This window comes from Lycorma delicatula, chromosome 1, assembly GCF_047948215.1.
Source record: "Lycorma delicatula isolate Av1 chromosome 1, ASM4794821v1, whole genome shotgun sequence".
Taxonomy (NCBI): Eukaryota; Metazoa; Arthropoda; class Insecta; order Hemiptera; family Fulgoridae; genus Lycorma; species Lycorma delicatula.
This window is the reverse complement of record NC_134455.1, coordinates 39,361,156-39,368,618: the sequence shown is the minus strand read 5'-3', so window position 1 is coordinate 39,368,618 and position 7,463 is coordinate 39,361,156.

The window sequence follows — 7,463 nt, the reverse complement described above, 5'->3', positions numbered from 1 at the left end:
GGTTAGTAATTATTAGAAAAAAATAATTAATTAGTATTTCTGAATACCGTTTTGGCAATTTAAAACAATTTTACCTAAAAATGAATGAAAAAGCTTAACTTAATGATTCAGGTAATTGCGAATTATACATAACTTCTTATCTGTTTTCCTAAAATTGAATCACCAGGTATATACTTCCATAAAGCTCTTTTTAAGAAAATGAAAATACTACTGTTATTCAGTTAAATAACAACTAGGAAACATTGGAACTATCAATCGTTGTTCATTTACTTCAATGGAACATATTTTTAATTATAAAATAATAGGGAACACAACAGAAAATATTTCCATAACTAAACCATTAATGAAAGAAAAAATAGAGTAATATTGATGGTAAAATATAATTAAGATTTTAGAGGGATAATTATCAGTGATTAAAAAATTAAATAAATGTAATAAAATATCTGTATAGAAAAAAAAGTACGTGTGAGACACATATCAAATAATTTTACAAAAAAAAAACGAAAAATCTAACTACACATTAATAAAAAACATATAAAAAAAAATATTTATATAAATGATTTTTAACATCAAAGGAAAATACATCATTCAAAATTATATTACCACAATAATAAAGTAAATAATAAATTTATACTCTGTCTGCAAAACTGATAAATTGTAATAAACAAATATATAAATAAAAAATGAGCGGTAATCTGAAATGAGAGAAACATATTTTAATTAACTGTAAACATCAGTGAAAAGACAATAATAATGTATAAAACAAACCTGATTTCAAATTCCGCTTATCAGTGAAACATTCTGAAGGTAAATAATATTAAAAGAATAAATAAATCGAATCAAAGAAACATATCTTGTAATAAATAGCAGAGTGAAATCTGGTATAATTCTGGTGGCAGTTACGTAACAATGTTTAATTGAAAATGTGTTAAATGTTAAAAACCTTATAAAAGTTCACAAGAATAAACTGATTCAAAAGACACTTTTTTTCATTTACAGAAGGAAAATGAGAATAAAATTACAAAATCCCATGATCCGGCAGAATATTTTTCTTCATTTATTTAACTTGAAAGGTCTATAAAAATAAAAAATTACATATAAAAATAACAAATTAACAATTTTTATTAACAGAGCAAAAGTGGTAACGGAGTCTCGCTTCAACTATAATCAAACGAAATGGATTCATAAAAATAAAAAAAGTGGAAAAATATATTAAACTTTACAAAGATTTACCAAAAACATTTAAATACTATTATATTCCCTTACTTGCTACTAAATACTTATTGGTAAGGGCTGTAATTGCAAGTTAAGTTGCTTTTATCTGAGATTCGAGACTTGGAATTAAAATTAAAATAACGATGGAATTTTAGATATCTATGAAAAAAGAAGTAATACTGATAATATAGAATAAAAATGTAGAAGCTGCTACACTTTTCAATCGACATTAAAGTTTAAAAATAAATTAAAAATAATGAAATCATATATAAAAATTTAAAAAAAAAACACAACTGCCAAAAAATTTAAATAAATAAATTGAATTAAAAAAAAAAGTAAGTTATGGAAATAAAGGACTAAACATACATTATTTAATTAAGTAAAATAACGGGTGACCAGTCAAGTTTCAGACAGTTTTAATTTCTTCAAATATATTTTTCATGTTGTAGAAATAGTAGGCATTTAAAGTTGTCTAATGATTAAGTTCTCACCAGGAATTACGTAGATAACAAAATTTTGTCTTTCAATGAAAATATTTAAATGCAGTCAGTGGGGCTTAATTAGTAATTGCCCTATATTAAACAGACCACAACTGCTCTATCCCCCCCCGACACGGCTCTATCTATGGTAGTCCCTTGTAGTTTATGCACCGTCACAGGCCAGCAATAAAAATAATAGTGGAAGTATACGCTATTCTCTGTGACCTGTCCCCCTAAACCATCAAATTCGACAACTTCTAATCGTACTGTCAACAATCTCTACAAAGACCGTTTGTGGGAGCTTGCTGGGCTCAAGCTGGTCTTGGCGTAGCGCAGGCCTCTATTTTTTCTAAGTACATCAATTAAGTTTGTTCTGGTGTGGTTTCATCGGGATTTAATATAATACTAGCTAATACCCAGTTTGAACTTTGAAAATCGGAAGGTTGGTTGCGATGAGATAACGTAATTTCCGAATAAGCGTGATATTAGATCGAGAGTGTACCTGATGAATACAAAAGTTAAACTTCAGCGTATTAACAAATACTCTGAATTTTGACAATCGGACGATTTTTTGCATAGATGTTATAAGAACTTCTCATTGCACCTACCAAAACAGCACCCCAGAGGCATTGCGTTTATTACTAACCGATGTTGATTTGTCTAGCTTCGCACGAGTGCTTACATCATCTCTCCTCTCTAGCCTCACACGCAGTCCTCTCAGGAAGCCGTGAGGACTGTGTGTGAGGCTAGAGAGAAATTGTTTAAATTTATTTAATAATATTTTCTTTTATTTAACGGAAATTTAATTCCATTATTTTTTTTTATTTTATTCTTTTGATTGATTTGAATCATCCAACTAACACAGTACTAGAGGCTCGCAGTTCATAGTTCATTAATTCAAATCATTAAAGTTTGTGCTTCAACCGGAAAATCTCCACTACTACAAATATTTATATATATATATATATAGCTGATGACATTCCTAGAAACATAAAGATTTAATGCGGGGGGGGGGGTCATAAATCTAAATCGGTTCAGCCGTTGAGCTGCTACTGTTGTACAAATGTACATACATTAATTTTTTTTTTTAATTTATTTTTCTTTTTTCCCCGCCAGTGAGATTGATCCACAACTAACTCAGCCCAAGAGAGCGTCCTTTAACTCTAACGGGGCTTCCCGCCCACCAGCTATACGTCCTGCAAGGCAGGTCGGCCCGCCGGTCGGATCTTTTTTATTGTGCCTGCCTCTAACCTTCAGCGAGGAGACTCTGGATCCAGCTAAGCTGCAAAATTTATTCTCACGCCGAAGGCCGGATCTCGGTCCTGTCTGTGCCTTATGCCTCAAATGAGGGGTCTCCAAGAGGATTTCCCACCGAGACTCTGGTCGTAACTCCACACTAGTGGATGACGGATTCTGAAGATGTTCATCACAACAGGAAACTGCCATAGCGGTACAAGTCATGTACGAAGTCCTCAACTGATCATCGGAGCTAGCACACCAAGGCGTACCAGTCCTAACAGTTGAGGCTTTCCAACGCCCCCCGCTAGAAGCCCCTTTACCGCTCATCATCCTTAGCTCGAAGCACGGTCCGTGAAAAGAGGCTAAATGCATCCCAACAAGCTGCAGAAACAATTATATGAGTCAGTAAGGATGCAGGTGTCAAGCCGGGAATCCCTGCATGAGCCCTATCTTCCTCCCATACAGGACACTGAAAGAATTTGTGTTCGACACTGTCGTACTCTGTATAGAATAAACAGTTGGGGTTATCACGCTTCCCAATACGGTGTAGATAGCTTGTAAAGTTTCCATGGCCTGTGAACATTTGGGTAGTGAAGTAGTTGAGGATACCAAATTATCTTAAACAGCACAATCGCAGGTCCGGTATCAGGATCGCCGTCTAGGCTGCCGTCTCCCCAGCCAGCCACCTATCTTGCCAGACATTATAGGTCACATACCGAACCAAGTCAGCCGTTATTCCAGCATACCCTAAAAACATTACACTCCTTTTTGGGCATCGTTTAATAAGTCTTAAGTCTCTTTGCTTTAGTCATGTAACATAAAACGTGCCTCGGACATTATTTTTCAACTTACTCATCGATTTCTGAAACCTGAGAAGTCATCCTTTTATGGCAAATTCGTTAATGTATGTTTAAACTTTGATTTTAATAAATATAAAAATTTTAACCAATTTGTAACACGTTAATCTTCTATCTATGAAAATATGCAGTATATTTATTTTTGTAGAAATTTAATTAGCTCAATAAAAATGAATAGATAGACTAAATTAAGGAAAGAGTATATCAAAATTTATTTTAAATGAAAATTACGAGAAAGGAACAATATTCTCTACATTCATGTCATGCACAGAAAACAGATTAACTTGTAATGCGTTGTTATAAAGCATCAAAACAAGGGGAAAAAGAGGTTTGCTTGTAACTAAGCTTTCTGCCACAGTGAATATATAACCATATTTAATAAAATAGAATTACTGAATCATACGTACTTGGTTTTTGTTTTTGTTTCTTTATACATACAGCAGTCTGCCTATATGCATTCTAGGCTGTACTCATATTTGTTGTAAGAAACTAATTTATTTTTTGTAACCCTTTCGCTACAATTCAAGCCACGCTAAAAAAGTTGTTACTTCTAAAAAAAAATTTGCATAATAAGCAATAGAACATTTTAGAATTAATCAGAGGATTATTTTTAATTAAAAAAAGCAAAAATAGAACATGTTATATAAATTAATACCAGATTAGTGAGTTATAATTAATTATTATGACACAATTCCAACAAAAATTTGTATTCATATAATTAATTATCATTTTTATCCGTGGTAAATATACATTCGCATAACTCACCTTATTTCTATATTACAAATTTTAATCTCCATTTATAATCTCCAAATTTAATTTAAACAATTGAAAACAAGGGTTGCATAAATAATTAATATATTCTTCTGCAAGCACAGAAACTAATATCTATCAGTTATAAAAAAAAAGTTGATAAAATAATAATATAAAGTGATCATTATGCAAATTACCTTGCTTATTTTTCATTCTTTTAAAGGTGCCAGATTTTATTATTCATATCATGATTTGTAATCAAGTTTATACTTTTGATGGAATTAGTAATTTATTTAATTTATAACAGACAAAAGTATCATATTTAAAAAAGTGTGCAACATTCCTTTTCTAAATTCGTAAAATAATGTAGTAATTACTTCATGATGATTGCTGTGTTATCTATGATATTATTTATTTTTTATATTCGTATTAAAAGTTATAAATTCCAATGGATATTATGTCTCCTTTTACAATCCATGCAAGCCTGATAAAACCGTTTATTTTTTTTATTGTGATGCTAGTTAAAGTTATAGTTTATCGGACAAAAAGTTATAAATAAAAAAACATAAAAAAAGTATGATAAAAGGTTAAATAAAAACGCTTAAGAACTGAACAGAACAGATTCTTTATTGAACTTATAATTCAGAAGTAGAACTGGAAGTTTTCTTAAAGAAAAAACAAACTGCTTTTAATAAAAATATTATAAAGGATTTGCTCGGTTTACTGCATTCATACAGTTTCTATTAGTTTTCAGATAAAAAAGCGAATTAATTACTTTTTAAATCGCACCGCCCCAGACGAAAGTTTTACAGATAGTGATTACAAAAGTCTGCGATGGTTGTGTTTTTTAGTTTTTAATAATTGATGCTTATGCATATTTAGGGCTGAATCCGAAAATAACCTTTATTATAAGCTTTTATTTAACTTGCTTTAGTTATAATCAAATCTTGCAACTGCCATCTTTTGATCTATCGTATGAAAAGCAATGAAATTTGGTACACGTATGTAACTTCGATGACAATACTATACTACGGTGGTAGAATTTGGTTTATGAACCAACCCCACCCACCCATGCGCTACCACTACGCTAAATTCATGCATGTTGCTGAAAATTTTTATTTCTCATCAACTATTGTATGAAAATCAATGAAATTTGATACATTTATGTAACTTCGATGTGTAAAAATAATTTTTTTAGTTTTTTTTTTTAATCTTAATAAACAAACAAAGCATTTATTTAACTCGCTTTAGGAATAATTAAATCTTGAAACTGCTATATCTTTTGATCTATCGTATGAAAACCAATGAAATTTGGTACACATATGTAACTTCGATGTGTAAAAATAAATATTTTTAATAAACAAACAAACATGATTTAAGCTCACTTGTATAATGTATAATTTTAAGCTTAAAAGAACTTATACGTGACAATTTGGATCAAAATGTGTTAACGCAATTGATTAATTCAACAATATGATATATCTTTGGGTGTATTCAGAATACATCTAAAAATTAAATATACTGTCCCTAAAAATCAACTGCGATAACAAATTTCAGAAATTTCAGAAAGGGATAGCCGTTTCCCTTCATCGGTTTAGATTAAACGTACCTAAGGTTCCTTGACTTCTTCTTTCTTTCCTGTTTAGCCTCCGGTAACTACCGTTTAGATAATTCTTCAGAGGATGAATGAGGATGATATGTATGAGAGTAAATGAAGTGTAGTCTTGTTCATTCTCAGTTCGACCATTCCTGAGATGTGTGGTTAATTGAAACCCAACCACTAAAGAACACCGGTATCCACGATCTAGTATTCAAATCCATGTAAAAATATGTGGCTTTACTAGGAATGGAACGCTGTAACTCTCGACTTCCAAATCAAAGGTTCCTTGACTACCCAATTACTTCTTTTTACGCGTATTATTGTGATGTGCATCACGACTACGTTCTTCGTAATATAAAGTTGTTTATACCTTACTAAAGTTGATATCCTACTCTGAAAGTAGAGCTGTTTGCTGGTTTTGTTAAGAGATTTACTGGGTATTAATACTCTAAACAAACGTTTATCAATACTACAAAGTTTTTGAATGTGGACTTTTTTCCAACCGAGAGATTTATTCTGTATTGTTTTATGTTCATACTGCTTACGTTTACTAAATTTACACTTTTCCGATAGAAACAGATGCTTAGGATAGAAATTATTATTCTTTAGTTTCCTTGTATTTGCTGATATAACATGTATCGGGTCATGATTGACGGGTATTTCAGTTAGGTGTGTGGAATTCTATTTCATAACCAAAAATACTCTGAAATAAGTCGAAAGTTTAGCAAAGATCTTGATTAATAAATTTTTACTTTTTCTTCTGCTCAAGCTACATTTTTGGAAAAAAATTTGGTGAAAAATTTACTGTAAAAATTTTAAATATTTAAAATAAAACGGATAAATATTACTTGCGTACAATTTCTATTCAATCAACCGTTTTGCTGTTTTCGCTCGTAATCATAAAAAACAAACAACAGGATAACATGCTATTGTATACTACAATAGTTCTTGTAATGTTATTGTAAATCAAATCAAACGCAGTAATGTTTTCATGTAAATGAAAATTAGATTATTAAACTGATGAAAATTTTCTTTTCAATTCAACATGTGGCTCACTCAATATTTGAGATTGATTGCAACTTTACTGTGAAAACTGCAGTTTCATGTTTATTGTTGGAAAATATAACTTCCTTCAGTTAAAAATGTGGACATCAACATAGGATAATATGTTCCCTTCTTCACCCCTCTTTCACTAAAACAGGAAAAGAGGATTTTTTTACCCTCCATCTTGAATGGCTGTACCAGTGACTAATTTTTTTTTTTTTTTTTTTGTCTTCAGTCATTTGACTGGTTTCATGCAGCTCTCCAAGACTCCCTATCTAG